This window comes from Ranitomeya imitator, chromosome 1 (genome assembly GCF_032444005.1).
Source record: "Ranitomeya imitator isolate aRanImi1 chromosome 1, aRanImi1.pri, whole genome shotgun sequence".
NCBI classification, from domain to species: Eukaryota; Metazoa; Chordata; class Amphibia; order Anura; family Dendrobatidae; genus Ranitomeya; species Ranitomeya imitator.
The window spans coordinates 520,277,027-520,293,079 of NC_091282.1; the positions used below are offsets into that span (position 1 = coordinate 520,277,027).

Sequence of the window (16,053 nt, forward strand, 5' to 3'; positions counted from 1 at the left end):
CAGCAGCGGCAAGGGGTACTGAAATTTGACTGATTTTATTTAGAAGGCGGTAATCAATACAAGGTCTCAACGAACCATCCTTCTTGGCCACAAAAAAGAACCCTGCCCCCAATGGCGACGACGACGGGCGAATATGACCCTTCTCCAAGGATTCCTTTACATAACTCCGCATAGCGGCGTGCTCAGGTACAGACAAATTAAACAGTCGACCTTTAGGAAACTTACTACCAGGAATCAAATCGATAGCACAATCGCAATCCCGATGCGGAGGTAGGGCACTGGACTTGGGCTCATCAAATACATCCCGGTAATCTGACAAGAACTCTGGGACCTCAGAAGGGGTGGATGATGAAATAGACAGAAATGGAAAATCACCATGTACCCCCTGACAACCCCAGCTGGACACAGACATAGATTTCCAATTCAATACTGGGTTATGGACTTGTAGCCATGGCAACCCCAACAGGACCACATCATGCAGATTCTGCAACACCAAAAAGCAAATATCCTCCTGATGCGCAGGAGCCATGCACATGGTCAGTTGGGTCCAATACTGAGGCTTATTCTTGGCCAAAGGCGTAGCATCAATTCCTCTCAATGGAATAGGATGCTGCAAGGGCTCCAAGAAAAACCCACAGCGCCTAGCAAACTCCAAGTCCATCAAATTCAGGGCAGCGCCTGAATCCACAAATGCCATGACAGAATAGCAGATCACAGAGCAGATCAAAGTAACGGACAAAAGAAATTTCGACTGTACCGTACCAATGGTGGCAGACCTAGCAAAACGCTTAGTGCGCTTAGGACAATCGGAGATAGCATGAGTGGATTCACCACAGTAAAAACACAGCCCATTCCGACGTCTGTGTTCTTGCCGTTCAGCTCTGGTCAAAGTCCTATCACACTGCATAGGCCCAGGTTTATGCTCAGATAATACCGCCAAATGGTGCACAGTTTTACGCTCACGTAAGCGTCGATCAATCTGAATGGCCAAAGACATAGACTCATTCAGACCAGCAGGCATAGGAAATCCCACCATGACATCCTTAAGGGCTTCAGAGAGACCCTTTCTGAAAATTGCTGCCAGAGCACATTCATTCCATTGAGTGAGCACAGACCACTTCCTAAACTTCTGACAATATATCTCTACCTCATCCTGACCCTGACACAGAGCCAGCAAGATTTTCTCTGCCTGATCCACTGAATTAGGTTCATCATAAAGCAACCCGAGCGCCAGAAAAAACGCATCAATATCACATAATGCAGGATCTCCTGGCGCAAGGGAAAATGCCCAGTCTTGAGGGTCGCCACGTAATAAAGAAATAATGATCTTTACTTGTTGAACTGGGTCACCAGAGGAGCGGGGTTTCAAAGCCAGAAATAGTTTACAATTATTTTTGAAATTCAGAAACTTAGCTCTATCTCCAGAAAATAACTCAGGAATAGGAATTTTAGGTTCTAACATAGGATTCTGAACCACTAAATCTTGAATTTTCTGTACATTTATAGTGAGATTATCCATCAAAGAGGACAGACCTTGAATGTCCATGTCTACACCTGTGTTCTGAACCACCCTGATGTAAAGGGGAAAAGAAAGACAAAACACAGTGTAAAGAAAAAAAAATGGTCTCAGAACTTCTCTTTTCCCTCTATTGAGAAGCATTAGTACTTTGCGCCTCCAGTACTGTTATGAACCGGTGATTCAGAACCACAATGGACCTGGTGGTTACGAGCACAGAAAATGACCTGATAGTTATTAATCACATAGGACGAGCTCTGAGATGTGGGAACTCTGCTGACCGCAATCCCTAATCCTATCACACCACACTAGAGGTAGTCGTGGAGCGCTCCTGACCAGACCTAGGCGCCTCGGGCACAGCCTGAGAAACTAGCTAGCCCTGAAGACAGAAAAATAAGCCTACCTTGCCTCAGAGAAATTCCCCAAAGGAAAAGGCAGCCCCCCACATATAATGACTGTGAGGAAAGATGAAAATACAAACACAGAGATGAAATAGATTTTAGCAAAGTGAGGCCCGACTTACTGAATAGACCGAGGATAGGAAAGATAGCTTTGCGGCCAGCACAAAAACCTACAAACAACCACGCAGAGGGCGCAAAAAGACCCTCCGCACCGACTAACGGTATGGAGGTGCTTCCTCTGCGTCCCAGAGCTTCCAGCAAGCAAGACAAACCAATATAGCAAGCTGGACAGAAAAAATAGCAAACAAAAGTAACACAAGCAGAACTTAGCTTATGCAGGGCAGACAGGCCACAAGAACGATCCAGGAGAGAGCAAGACCAATACTGGAACATTGACTGGAGGCCAGGAACAAAGAACTAGGTGGAGTTAAATAGAGCAGCACCTAACGACTTAACCTCGTCACCTGAGGAAGGAAACTCAGAAGCCGCAGCCCCACTCACATCCACCAAAGGAAGCTCATGGACAGAACCAGCCGAAGTACCACTCATGACCACAGGAGGGAGCTTGACCACAGAATTCACAACAGGTGACATTAAGCCAAATTAATAATGGAGAGGCGTCAATTATGACACCTATCCATTATTAATCCAATACTAGTAAAGGGTTAAAAAAATACACAAACACATTTTTAAAAATTATTTTAATGAAATAAAAACAAAGGTTGTTGTAATATTTTATTCAACGCCCAATCCAATCACTGAAGACCCTCGTTCTGTAACAAAAATAACATAATAAACCAACAATATCCTTACCTTCCGCAGATCTGTAAAGTCCAACGATGTAAATCCATCTGAAGGGGTTAAAATATTTTGCAGCCACGAGCTTTGCTAATGCAACGTTGTTCGTGGCTGCAAAACCCCGGGGAATGAAGGTAAAGTAGGTCAATGACCTATATTTACCTTCATTTGCGGTGAGGCGCCCTCTGCTGGTTGTCCTCATATGAACTCGAGCCTGGGAGCTTTCTAGGAAAGTTCCCACGCTCCAGGAACAGCCAGCAGAGGGCGCATCACCACGAATGAAGGTAAATATAGGTCATCGACCTACTTTACCTTCATTCTCCGGGGTTTTCCAGCCACGAACAACGTTGCATTAGCAAAGCTCGTGGCTGCAAAATATTTTAACCCCTTCAGATGGATTTACATCGTTGGACTTTACAGATCTGCGGAAGGTAAGGATATTGTTGGTTTATTATGTTATTTTTGTTACAGAACGAGGGTCTTCAGTGATTGGATTGGGCGTTGAATAAAATATTACAACAACCTTTGTTTTTATTTCATTAAAATAATTTTTAAAAATGTGTTTGTGCATTTTTTTAACCCTTTACTAGTATTGGATTAATAATGGATAGGTGTCATAATTGACGCTTCTCCATTATTAATTTGGCTTAATGTAACCTTACAATAGCAAGGTGGCATTAACCCTTCATTACCCCATATCCCACCGCTACACGGGAATGGGAAGAGAGTGGCCAAGTGCCAGAATAGGCGCATCTTCCAGATGTGCCTGTTCTGGGGTGGCTGTGGGCAGGTGTTTTTAGCCAGGGGGGGCCAATAACCGTAGACCCTCTCCAGGCTATTAATATCTGCCCTCAGTCACTGGCTTTACTACTCTGGCGGAGAAAATTGCGCGGGAGCCGACGCCAATTTTTTCCGCCATTTAACCCTTTAATTTAGAAGATAGAACGGCCAAATTTTGCACATACACACTACTAACATTAGTAGTGTGGAATATGCAAAAAAAAGGGGGATATGACATGGTTTACTGTATGTAAACCATGTCTCAAATCATGTCGGGTTTAGGAAGGAGAGAGCAAAAGCCGGTAATTGAATTACCGGCTTTAAAGCTATCTCACACTGGAAGAAATATTAATATATATACAGTTAGGGCCAGAAATATTTGGACAGTGACACAATTTTCGCGAGTTGGGCTCTGCATGCCACCACATTGGATTTGAAATGAAACCTCTACAACAGAATTCAAGTGCAGATTGTAACGTTTAATTTGAAGGGTTGAACAAAAATATCTGATAGAAAATGTAGGAATTGTACACATTTCTTTACAAACACTCCACATTTTAGGAGGTCAAAAGTAATTGGACAAATAAACATAACCCACACAAAATATTTTTATTTTCAATATTTTGTTGCAAATCCTTTGGAGGCAATCACTGCCTTAAGTCTGGAACCCATGGACATCACCAAACGCTGGGTTTCCTCCTTCTTAATGCTTTGCCAGGCCTTTACAGCCGCAGCCTTCAGGTCTTGCTTGTTTGTGGGTCTTTCCGTCTTAAGTCTGGATTTCAGCAAGTGAAATGCATGCTCAATTGGATTTAGATCTGGAGATTGACTTGGCCCTTGCAGAATGTTCCACTTTTTGGCACTCATGAACTCCTGGGTAGCTTTGGCTGTATGCTTGGGGTCATTGTCCATCTGTACTATGAAGCGCCGTCCAATCAACTTTGCAGCATTTGGCTGAATCTGGGCTGAAAGTATATCCCGGTACACTTCAGAATTCATCCGGCTACTCTTGTCTGCTCTTATGTCATCAATAAACACAAGTGACCCAGTGGCATTGAAAGCCATGCATGCCCATGCCATCACGTTGCCTCCACCATGTTTTACAGAGGATGTGGTGTGCCTTGGATCATGTGCCGTTCCCTTCCTTCTCCAAACTTTTTTCTTCCCATCATTCTGGTACAGGTTGATCTTTGTCTCATCTGTCCATAGAATACTTTTCCAGAACTGAGCTGGCTTCTTGAGGTGTTTTTCTGCAAATTTAACTCTGGCCTGTCTATTTTTGGTATTGATGAATGGTTTGCATCTAGATGTGAACCCTTTGTATTTACTGTCATGGAGTTTTCTCTTTACTGTTGACTTAGAGACAGATACACCTACTTCACTGAGAGTGTTCTGGACTTCAGTTGATGTTGTGAACGGGTTCTTCTTCACCAAATTAAGTATGCGGCGATCATCCACCACTGTTGTCATCCGTGGACGCCCAGGCCTTTTTGAGTTCCCAAGCTCACCAGTCAATTCCTTTTTTCTCAGAATGTACCCAACTGTTGATTTTGCTACTCCAAGCATGTCTGCTATCTCTCTGATGGATTTTTTCTTTTTTTTCAGCCTCAGGATGTTCTGCTTCACCTCAATTGAGAGTTCCTTTGACAGCATGTTGTCTGCTCACAGCAACAGCTTCCAAATGCAAAAGCACACACCTGGAATCCACCCCTGACCTTTTAACTACTTCATTGATTACAGGTTAACGAGGGAGACGCCTTCAGAGTTAATTGCAGCCCTTAGAGTCCATTGTCCAATTACTTTTGGTCCCTTGAAAAAGAGGACGCTATGCATTACAGAGCTATGATTCCTAAACCCTTTCTCCGATTTGGATGTGGAAACTATCATATTGCAGCTGGGAGTGTGCACTTTCAGCCCATATTATATATATAATTGTATTTCTGAACATGTTTTTGTAAACAGCTAAAATAACAAAACTTGTGTCACTGTCCAAATATTTCTGGCCCTAACTGTATATATATATATGTGTCTACTGACATATATATATATAGACAGTATATATATATATATATATTTTTTTTTTTTGTGACACATGGATCCCTTCTATAGCGGTATGTCGGCTTTGCAAGCCTGCGAGAAAAACACGCAGTACGGATGCCATACGGATTACATACGGAGGATGCCATGCGCAAAAAACGCTGACACACCCTGCCTACGGAGGAGCTACGGACCACTATTTTGGGGACTTTTCAGCGTATTACGGCCGTAATATACGGACCGTATTGTTTTACGCTGTGTGTGACGCCGGCTTTAATGAAAGGAATGACGGTTGGGGGTAACTTCCCATTGTGGAGTGCTGATTATTATTATTTATTTATATAGCACCATTGATTCCATGGTGCTGTACATGAGAAGGGGTTACATACAAATTACAGATATCACTTACAGTAAACAAACTAACAATGACAGACTGATACATAGGGGCGAGGACCCTGCCCTTGCGGGCTTACATTCTACAGATGATTGGTAGCTTTGGCAGTCGAGCCCCTACTAAAGGTCTGTGTCCATCATGGTTGTTCTCTTATGGCAGGAGTGGGGAACCTCAGGCCTTAGGGCCATTTACGGCCCGCGGCGACCTTTCCTCCGCCCCCCGGGCACATTCCACAGTGCTTGGGTCGGCAGCCGTATCTTGATTGCTACCAGCCTTTTAATTTCTTGATGCTCCGTGAGCACCGGAACGCAGCTGGCACATAATTTGTACGGCCCCTGAGGGATGTGGCCCTTGGCAGAAAGAAGGTTCCTCACGTCTGGCTTATGGGGTCTTTATTAACTATGCAACACCTTGCAATACTACAAGGCCACGTTCACACGTTCAGTATTTGGTCAGTATTTTACCTCAGTATCTGTAAAGCCAAAACCAGGAGTGGGTCATAAATACAGAAGTGGTGACGGGTTTCTATTATACTTTTCCTCTGACTGTTCCACCCCTGGTTTTGGCTACAAATACTGAGGTAAAATACTGACCAAATACTGCTAGTGTGAACGTGGCCTAAGCGGACTCAAAATACACTAAATTGTATGTGTATATGTTATACCCTGGCCTTGCTTGCTTAGGGCCAGCTAGTGAATTTCTGACTAGAGGTGTTTTGGGCCACAGTATGCTCTGAGGGCCACCTGATAATGTATGTTAGGGCCACAGTGTGCTCTGAGGGCCATCTGATAATCTATGTTAGGGCCATATTATGCTCTGAGGGCCACCTGATAATGTATGTTAGGGCCACATTATGCTCTGAGGGCCACCTGATAATGTATGTTAGGGCCACCTGATAATGTATGTTAGGGCCACATTATGCTCTGAGGGCCACCTGATAATGTATGTTAGGGCCACCTGATAATGTATGTTAGGGCCACATTATGCTCTGAGGGCCACCTGATAATGTATGTTAGGGCCACCTGATAATGTATGTTAGGGCCACATTATGCTCTGAGGGCCACCTGATAATGTATGTTAGGGCCACATTGTGCTCTGAGGGCCACCTGATAATGTATGTTAGGGCCACATTGTGCTCTGAGGGCCACCTGATAATGTATGTTAGGGCCACATTGTGCTCTGAGGGCCACCTGATAATGTATGTTAGGGCCACATTGTGCTCTGAGGGCCACCTGATAATGTATGTTAGGGCCACATTATGCTCTGAGGGCCACCTGATAATGTATGTTAGGGCCACATTGTGCTCTGAGGGCCACCTGATAATGTTAGGGCCACCTGATAATGTATGTTAGGGCCACAGTGTGCTCTGAGGGCCACCTGATAATGTTGGGGCCACATTGTGCTGAGGGCCACCTGATAATGTTAGGCCATGTTCACACGATCCTTTTTTTCATGCGGAATTGCCGCGATTTTCCCGCTGCGGGTCCGCAGCTGTTTTCCATGCAGGGTACATTACATTGTACCCTATGGAAAACAGGAACTGCTGTGCCCACAATGCGGAAAATCAAAAAAAAAAGCCGCGCTGAATAGCTGCGGGAAAAAAGAAGTACCATGTCACTTCTTTTTTCGGAGCCGCAGCGGTTCTGCACCCATTGACCTCCATTGTGAGGTCAAACCCGCAGTAAAACCCGCAGATGAAAAAAATATCTGCGGGTTTTACTGCGGTTTGTGGTGCAGAACCGCTGCAGCAGGAAGTGCGGGGAAGCGGGCGGAAGTGCGTGGGAGGAGTGTGGCTGCCCCCCCCCGTGCTCCGATCCCGCCCCCGTGCTGCAATCCCACCGCCCCGTGCTCCGATGCCCCCCCCCCAAGTGCTGCGATGCCCCCCCCCGTGCCCTAATCTCCCCCCCTTATACTTACCCGGCGTCCAGGTGTCCGTCCGGCCGTATTCTCCCTGGGCGCCGCCATCTTGCAAAATGGCGGGCGCATGCGCAGTGCGCCCGCCGAATCTGCCAGCCGGCAGATTCGTTCCAAAGTGCATTTTGATCACTGAGCTATAACCTATCTCAGTGATCAAAATAAAAAAAAATAGTAAATGACACCCCCCCCCTTTGTCACCCCCATAGGTAGGGACAATAAAAAAAATTAAGAATTTTTTTTTTTTTTTCCACTAAGGTTAGAATAGGGTTAGGGGTAGGGTTAGGGGTAGGGTTAGGGGTAGGGTTAGGGGTAGGGTATTTTCAGCCATTTTAACCCTAAAAAACTTCCTAGAAAACACACAGACTCTGCATAGAAAACTGCATAAAAAAAGGATCAAAAAAAGGATCAAAAAACGCATCAAAAAACGCATCAAAAAAGGACAAAAAAAGGACCAAAAAAAAGGACCTGCGTTTTCTGCCAAGAGCTGCAGTTTTTTAAAAAACAGTCCTGAAAAAAAAAGGATGGAAATCAGGAACGTGTGAACATACCCTTAGGGCCACCTGATAATGTATGTTAGGGCCACATTGTGCTCTGAGGGCCACCTGATAATGTTGGGGCCACATTGTGCTCTGAGGGCCACCTGATAATGTTGGGGCCACATTATGCTCTGAGGGCCACCTGATAATGTTGGGGCCACATTGTGCTCTGAGGGCCACCTGATAATGTTGGGGCCACATTATGCTCTGAGGGCCACCTGATAATGTTGGGGCCACATTATGCTCTGAGGGCCACCTGATAATGTTGGGGCCACATTGTGCTCTGAGGGCCACCTGATAATGTTGGGGCCACATTATGCTCTGAGGGCCACCTGATAATGTTGGGGCCACAGTGTGCTCTGAGGGCCACCTGATAATGTTGGGGCCACAGTGTGCTCTGAGGGCCACCTGATAATGTTGGGGCCACAGTGTGCTCTGAGGGCCACCTGATAATGTTGGGGCCACATTGTGCTCTGAGGGCCACCTGATAATGTTGGGGCCACATTATGCTCTGAGGGCCACCTGATAATGTTGGGGCCACAGTGTGCTCTGAGGGCCACCTGATAATGTTGGGGCCACAGTGTGCTCTGAGGGCCACCTGATAATGTTGGGGCCACAGTGTGCTCTGAGGGCCACCTGATAATGTTGGGGCCACAGTGTGCTCTGAGGGCCACCTGATAATGTTGGGGCCACAGTGTGCTCTGAGGGCCACCTGATAATGTTGGGGCCACATTATGCTCTGAGGGCCACCTGATAATGTTGGGGCCACAGTGTGCTCTGAGGGCCACCTGATAATGTTGGGGCCACATTATGCTCTGAGGGCCACCTGATAATGTTGGAGCCACAGTGTGCTCTGAGGGCCACCTGATAATGTTGGGGCCACAGTGTGCTCTGAGGGCCACCTGATAATGTTGGGGCCACATTATGCTCTGAGGGCCACCTGATAATGTTGGGGCCACATTATGCTCTGAGGGCCACCTGATAATGTTGGGGCCACATTATGCTCTGAGGGCCACCTGATAATGTTGGGGCCACAGTGTGCTCTGAGGGCCACCTGATAATCTTGGGGCCACTTGGGCGGTGAGGGGACACACTATCTGACACTTCACGGCATGACTGCTCGCAGCCCGACATGACTACACCGTCCACCTACTCCTCTCCCTCTTCAGCCACGCGCCTCTATCTCCCTCCGTGTCTGACTGTCTGTGACAGCGTCCACACAGCACTGGCCGCCGGGTGACGGGCACGGGCACGCGTTTTGGAGGCGGGCGGTGGGCGGCCGTTTTGTCGAGGGCGAGGAAGAGAGACCGGGAAGACGAAAGTGAAGGGAATTCGCAGTAGCTGGAAACGAAACTGCTCTGGAGGGTGGTGCGACTCCAGGACGCCTGCGGGATTGCTGCCTGTCTGCCGCCTGAGCCGCTAGACCCGGACACAGCGGTATGTAGGGTGTGACCCGCGGGGTAACCGAGGTGGGCGCCCAGGTGTAGTGCGGTGTGTGATGGGCAGTGCCCAGGAAAGCGCCAGGCCTGCTCTGCAGTCACCTATCTGGGGCATCCTATAATCCGGCTGTTCTGTCAGGGACTACTGGATTATCAGGGGGGCGCTGCAGATTAATCTCGCTCCTCAGCCTACCTGATGAATACTATGGGCTAATGCTGAGTAACTGACGGCCATTAGCAGGTTGTGCCACACACCCCTAGCTTCAGCAGGCATGGGACAGATTGGCTCTGCCATAGCCACCCTAATGGTGTGGGCACTTGTGGGGCAGCGCATAGATTGTGTGTATAAAGGCCCAGTGGTAGCCTAAAGTGTTGGTAAAATGGCCCTCGCCCAACCATTGGCTCATGTACAGGTGCCGGCTATTAGCGGAGCCAAGCACTTGTATGGCGGCGGATTGCGCTGACTATGGCGCCACTTTGTAAGGCCGAGCTCGGCCAAGTTTGTTGTAGGTGATCCCTGTATGTGTTGCGGCTGTCGAACAGTCATGAGACATGCGGGTGCTGGGGCCCGAACATATTACTCGAGCGCGCCGAGGACACTCGGATAACACCCGAACGGGCCCGCTCATCACTACCCCTGAGGCGAAAAAAATACAACTCACACCTCTCGCTGCATATTGTCTGAGCCTTCTGTTTAGACAAAATGTGACCGCTGCAGCTGATCAGTGCCCTTTGCCTGCAGCACTAATATGACACCCCTGCCACAAGCTGTTGCCCTTGTAAACAGGCCAGCTTTGGGCACAATGTTTGTCTCAGAGGGTTGTGTGTATGTATGTATGTGTGTGTGTGTGTATATATATATATATATATATATATATATATATATATATATATATATATATATTTATTTTTTTTTTCCATTGATTCCATGGGGCTGTACATGAGAAGGGGTTGCATACAAACTATAAATCGCTGTGATCAAAGGGTCCAGTATATTTATTTTCCTCTGGGCTTCGGCACCGACCTGCCCACAGGTGTTTTCAGCTCTAATGGCGTCCAGATGTGGACCGTGACCGGAGTGTAGTTGCTGCTGCTGAGAACTGCAGATCAGATCCTGTTCATTTGAATAGACATTGAGCTTCAGTTCTCGGCAACATCTAATACACACTAAGCAGAGCTGTTATGTTTCAGATCTGTGCCCTGTTTACATTGGGCCAAATCTGATAACAGCAGAATGTGGGGTATCTGATTCCCACTGATCTGATATTAATCAGCTATCCTAAGGATCGGTAATCAATATCATAAGGCCTAACAGCCTCTTTTAACCAGAAGTTCTCCAGGCTGCTGCTTAAATTTTATTTAGTTCCCCCTTATTAAACTTATTGCTCCCTGTAACAGAAAATAAAATAAATGACGTGGTAAAGTGACGCAGCAAGATTCTTAAACCAAGGCTATGTTCACACTCCGTGCTTTTTTTTTTAATTTTCTGTAGCCAAAACCTGCTCTATTGACAGTAAATGTCTGCTTTCAAAACGCTAATTTTTCAGTGTTTAAGTATTTTTAGGATTGTGAATTACATATGTGCTTTATCTACAGTACATTTTTAATAGTTTGTTTTATTCATAAAATGCTGTGTTTTTTTTTGGTGGGGGGCAGGGTGAAAAAACACTGGGTACATGCCAACGATCAGGAATAGCGGCTTTTTGGACGCAGTGTATTTTCGTTGAATCCAAAATGCTGCGTTCTAAGTACGCACTTGTCTTAGAACCATGTGGATTTAATGCCAGTCTATTTAGGGAAATTGACATGCTGCTGCTCAAAAACCCGCACCTCAGGTCAGATTACGCAGCGTTAAAAAGAAGCACAGTGGGCACGAGATTTCTATAAGTCCCATCCACTGTGCCTGTAATGTAGAACGCAGCGACAATATGCTACATCTACAACGCTGCTATTCCTGATCGTGGTGATGTTGCAGATTTCAGAAACGTTGCAGCTCTCAAATTTAGTCAGGAGAAAAAACAAACAAGCGCGTGCATGAAATTTCTGAAATCTACTATAAAAGCAGCATTTAATTTGCATTAAAAAAACCCCAAAATAATTCATGTATCTATAGCCTACAAGAAAATAAACCAGAAACCTAACACTCAAGTTTCATGTAGAGGCTCAGCTGAGGGAGGGCGAGACCGGGCAACTCTTCAATTTGAGCCCCAGCCTCGGTTGTGCTGTAAACAGCCCTAAGGGTTCCAAGTGAGCACGATCTCTTCCCACCAAAAACACACAACAGTAATAACAAATCATCATTATCAGTGGAAATTAAAAGCTAAACCTGTAAAAAAAAAATCCACTGAAATTTATTTAACATACGGTACTAAAGCATAATATAATAATGCAAATTACTGGGAAAAATTCTGATATGGAGTAAAGGCACGATGGCTGATAAACTCAATGGGCATCCACAGCAAGTACACTGGTAATGTAAAGGCCCCTTCACATTAAGCGACGCTGCAGCGATACCGACAACGATCCGGATCGCTGCAGCGTCGCTGTTTGGTCGCTGGAGAGCTGTCACACAGACCGCTCTCCAGCGACCAACGATGCCGGTAACCAGGGTAAACATCGGGTAACTAAGCGCAGGGCCGCGCTTAGTAACCCGATGTTTACCCTGGTTACCATGCTAAAAGTAAAAAAAAACAAACACTAGATACTTACCTACCGCTGTCTGTCCTCCAGCGCTGCGCTCTGCTTCTCTGCTCTCCTCCTGTACTGTCTGGGAGCCGGAAAGCAGAGCGGTGACGTCACCGCTCTGCTTTCCGGCTCACAGCCAGTACAGGAGGAGTGCAGAGCACAGCGCTGGAGGACAGATGGCTGTAGGTAAGTATGTAGTGTTTGTTTTTTTTACTTTTAGCATGGTAACCAGGGTAAACATCGGGTTACTAAGCGCGGCCCTGCGCTTAGTTACCCGATGTTTACCCTGGTTACCAGTGAAGACATCGCTGGATCGGTGTCACACACGCCGATCCAGCGATGTCTCCAGGGAGTCCAGCGACGAAATAAAGTTCTGGACTTTCTTCAGCGACCTACGATCTCCCAGCAGGGGCCTGATCGTTGGTCGCTGTCACACATAACGATTTCATTAACGATATCGTTGCTACGTCACAAATAGCAACGATATCGTTAACAATATCGTTATGTGTGAAGGTACCTTAAATCTGAATGTACATGGCAGGTGGCAAAACTCGCACCAGATCCTCAACAAAAGGCTGCCTATAAAGGCCCCTTCACATTAAAGGTACCGTCACACTAGACGATATCGCTAGCGATCCGTGACGTTGCAGCGTCCTCGCTAGCGATATCGTCCAGTGTGACAGGCAGCAGCGATCAGGCTCCTGCTGTGCTGTCGCTGGTCGGGGAGGAAAGTCCAGAACTTTATTTCGTCGCTGGACTCCCCGTAGACATCGCTGAATCGGCGTGTGTGACACCGATTCAGCGATGTCTTTGCTGGTAACCAGGGTAAACATCGGGTAACTAAGCGCAGGGCCGCGCTTAGTAACCCGATGTTTACCCTGGTTACCATCCTAAAAGTAAAAAAACAAACACTACATACTTACCTACCGCTCTCTGTCCTCCAGCGCTGTGCTCTGCACTCCTCCTGCTCTGGCTGTGAGCGTTGGTCAGCCGGAAAGCAGAGCAGTGACGTCACCGCTGTGCTTTCTGGCTGCCCGGCGCTCACAGCCAGACCAGAGAAGCAGAGCGCCGAGGACAGACAGCGGAAGGTAAGTATGTAGCGTTTGTTTTTTTACTTTTTAGGATGGTAACCAGGGTAAACATCGGGTTACTAAGCGCGGCCCTGCGCTTAGTTACCCGATGTTTACCCTGGTTACCGGGGACCTCGGGATCGTTGGTCGCTGGAGAGCGGTCTGTGTGACAGCTCTACAGCGACGCTGCAGCGATCCGGATCGTTGTCGGTATCGCTGCAGCGTCGCTATGTGTGACGGCACCTTAAGCGACGCTGCAGCGATACCGACAACGATCCGGATCGCTGCAGCGTCGCTGTTTGGTCGCTGGAGAGCTGTCACACAGACCGCTCTCCAGCGACCAACGATGCCGGTAACCAGGGAAAACATCGGGTAACTAAGCGCAGGGCCGCGCTTAGTAACCCGATGTTTACCCTGGTTACCATGCTAAAAGTAAAAAAAAACAAACACTAGATACTTACCTACCGCTGTCTGTCCTCCAGCGCTGCGCTCTGCTTCTCTGCTCTCCTCCTGTACTGTCTGGGAGCCGGAAAGCAGAGCGGTGACGTCACCGCTCTGCTTTCCGGCTCACAGCCAGTGCTGGAGGACAGACGGCTGTAGGTAAGTATGTAGTGTTTGTTTTTTTTACTTTTAGCATGGTAACCAGGGTAAACATCGGGTTACTAAGTGCGGCCCTGCGCTTAGTTACCCGATGTTTACCCTGGTTACCAGTGAAGACATCGCTGGATCGGTGTCACACACGCCGATCCAGCGATGTCTCCAGGGAGTCCAGCGACGAAATAAAGTTCTGGACTTTCTTCAGCGACCAACGATCTCCCAGCAGGGGCCTGATCGTTGGTCGCTGTCACACATAACGATTTCATTAACGATATCGTTGCTACGTCACAAATAGCAACGATATCGTTAACAATATCGTTATGTGTGAAGGTACCTTAATAATGCAGACCCTAGGTGCTAAATCCTGCATATACCTAAAGTGGCAAATGAATCCAGGTGCCAAAATCACACCAGAGCCAAAACATAAGGCTGCATACAACTTAAGACAAGATACAAGTAAGGCTACTTTCACACTAGCGTCGGAATCTCCCCGTCGCAATGCGTCGGGGAGAGATTCCGACGCTAGCGTTTAGCGCATTGCACAATGGAGGCAGCGGATGCATTTCTCCGGCGCATCCGCTGCCCCATTGTAAGGTGCGGGGAGGTGGGGGCGGAGTTCCGGCCGCACATGCGCGGTCGGAAAAAGCGGTTTGCTCCCGACGGTCCGCAGAAGCACGATGCATCCGTCACTCGACGGATGCGACGTGTGGCAATCCGTCGCAAATGCGTCGTCAATACAAGTCTATGGGGAAAAAACGCATCCTGCAAGCACTTTTGCAGGATGCGTTTTTTCTGCAAAACGACGCATTGTGACGGATTGCAGAAAACGCTAGTGTGAAAGTAGCCTAAAATGCCAAGGAGGGAGTGCACAAGCACCTCTTCCCCCAATTTCCATGACACTGGGCTTGGTCAGGAGGCATGTCTGACCTACTGACAATCAGCATGACATTGGCCATAACTCCCACATCAACAGCAAACCTCCTCTATTGACATGAAGCTTTGTCTGGTAGATCAGATGGGTAATTCTTGGGCACATGGTAAAAAAAAAAAAAAATTGGTCTCGGGTAACCCCTTTTCTTGGAATAGAACAAGTATTTGCCACCACTTTGACTGGTGAGGTCTGAGCTGGGATTTTAAGAAAGAAGAGCCTGTAATACCCCTCACATCACTCTTTGCCCTGGAGACCAGCCATCTCTGATATACTGCAGAGGTTGCTGGTAACCAAGGCAACAAGCAATTTTTGAGAATAAAAGACAAATAAGAAGTAAATTACAAAGTTGGTTGTTTTTAAAAGCATGCTGCCATTTTGCCCATTTATAATGTAAAGGAAACCTTTAACATCTTCGAGATATACTTGAATGGAACAGCTGCAGAAATGTAAAATACTGCTGCTCCAAGTGAGCATCTCCATGTCCTGCTGAAGATCAACTTGAAGTTGGCAGTTTACCCAGATTTTGTTACAAACCCTCCATTTCTTCTTGTCTTCGCGAAATAAAACCCTAATAACATGCATATTAAAAGCAAATATTTGCTTCACTTGAGAAACAGCTGCAATAACGGTTCCAACCCATTGTGGTGCCATTTTTAAAAAAAAGACATTAGCCATATTTTTCTTCTCTTCGACAACCTCTTTATCTCCCTAAGTACTATATGGTATACATTTCCGTTAACGCCAGCCATACACCTGAGATTGAGGTCGGCCAAGCAGTGATCTGTCGGATCGTACAACAGCCTTGGCTGGCTCTCCCATGGTTGGGAGTGCTCGTTCTGCCAAGATCTAATTGACTTCTTTCACACTTGCATCGGTACGCGGCCGTCGCTAAGCATCGGCGCGACGTACGTTGTGAAAATTCGGCACAACGTGGGCAGCGGATGCAGTTTTT

General features: G+C 47.0%; 1 protein-coding gene across 1 annotated transcript in view; it reads left to right on the forward strand.

The window, feature by feature from the left end:
• Positions 1-9,493: 9,493 nt before the first annotated feature.
• TDRD7 (tudor domain containing 7) overlaps positions 9,494-16,053 on the forward strand; it is a 161,333-nt gene continuing 154,773 nt past the window's right edge. The window contains exon 1 of the mRNA XM_069766726.1: positions 9,494-9,816. The gene's annotated coding sequence lies outside the window, so the exon portion shown is untranslated. The remainder of the gene's footprint in view (positions 9,817-16,053) is intronic.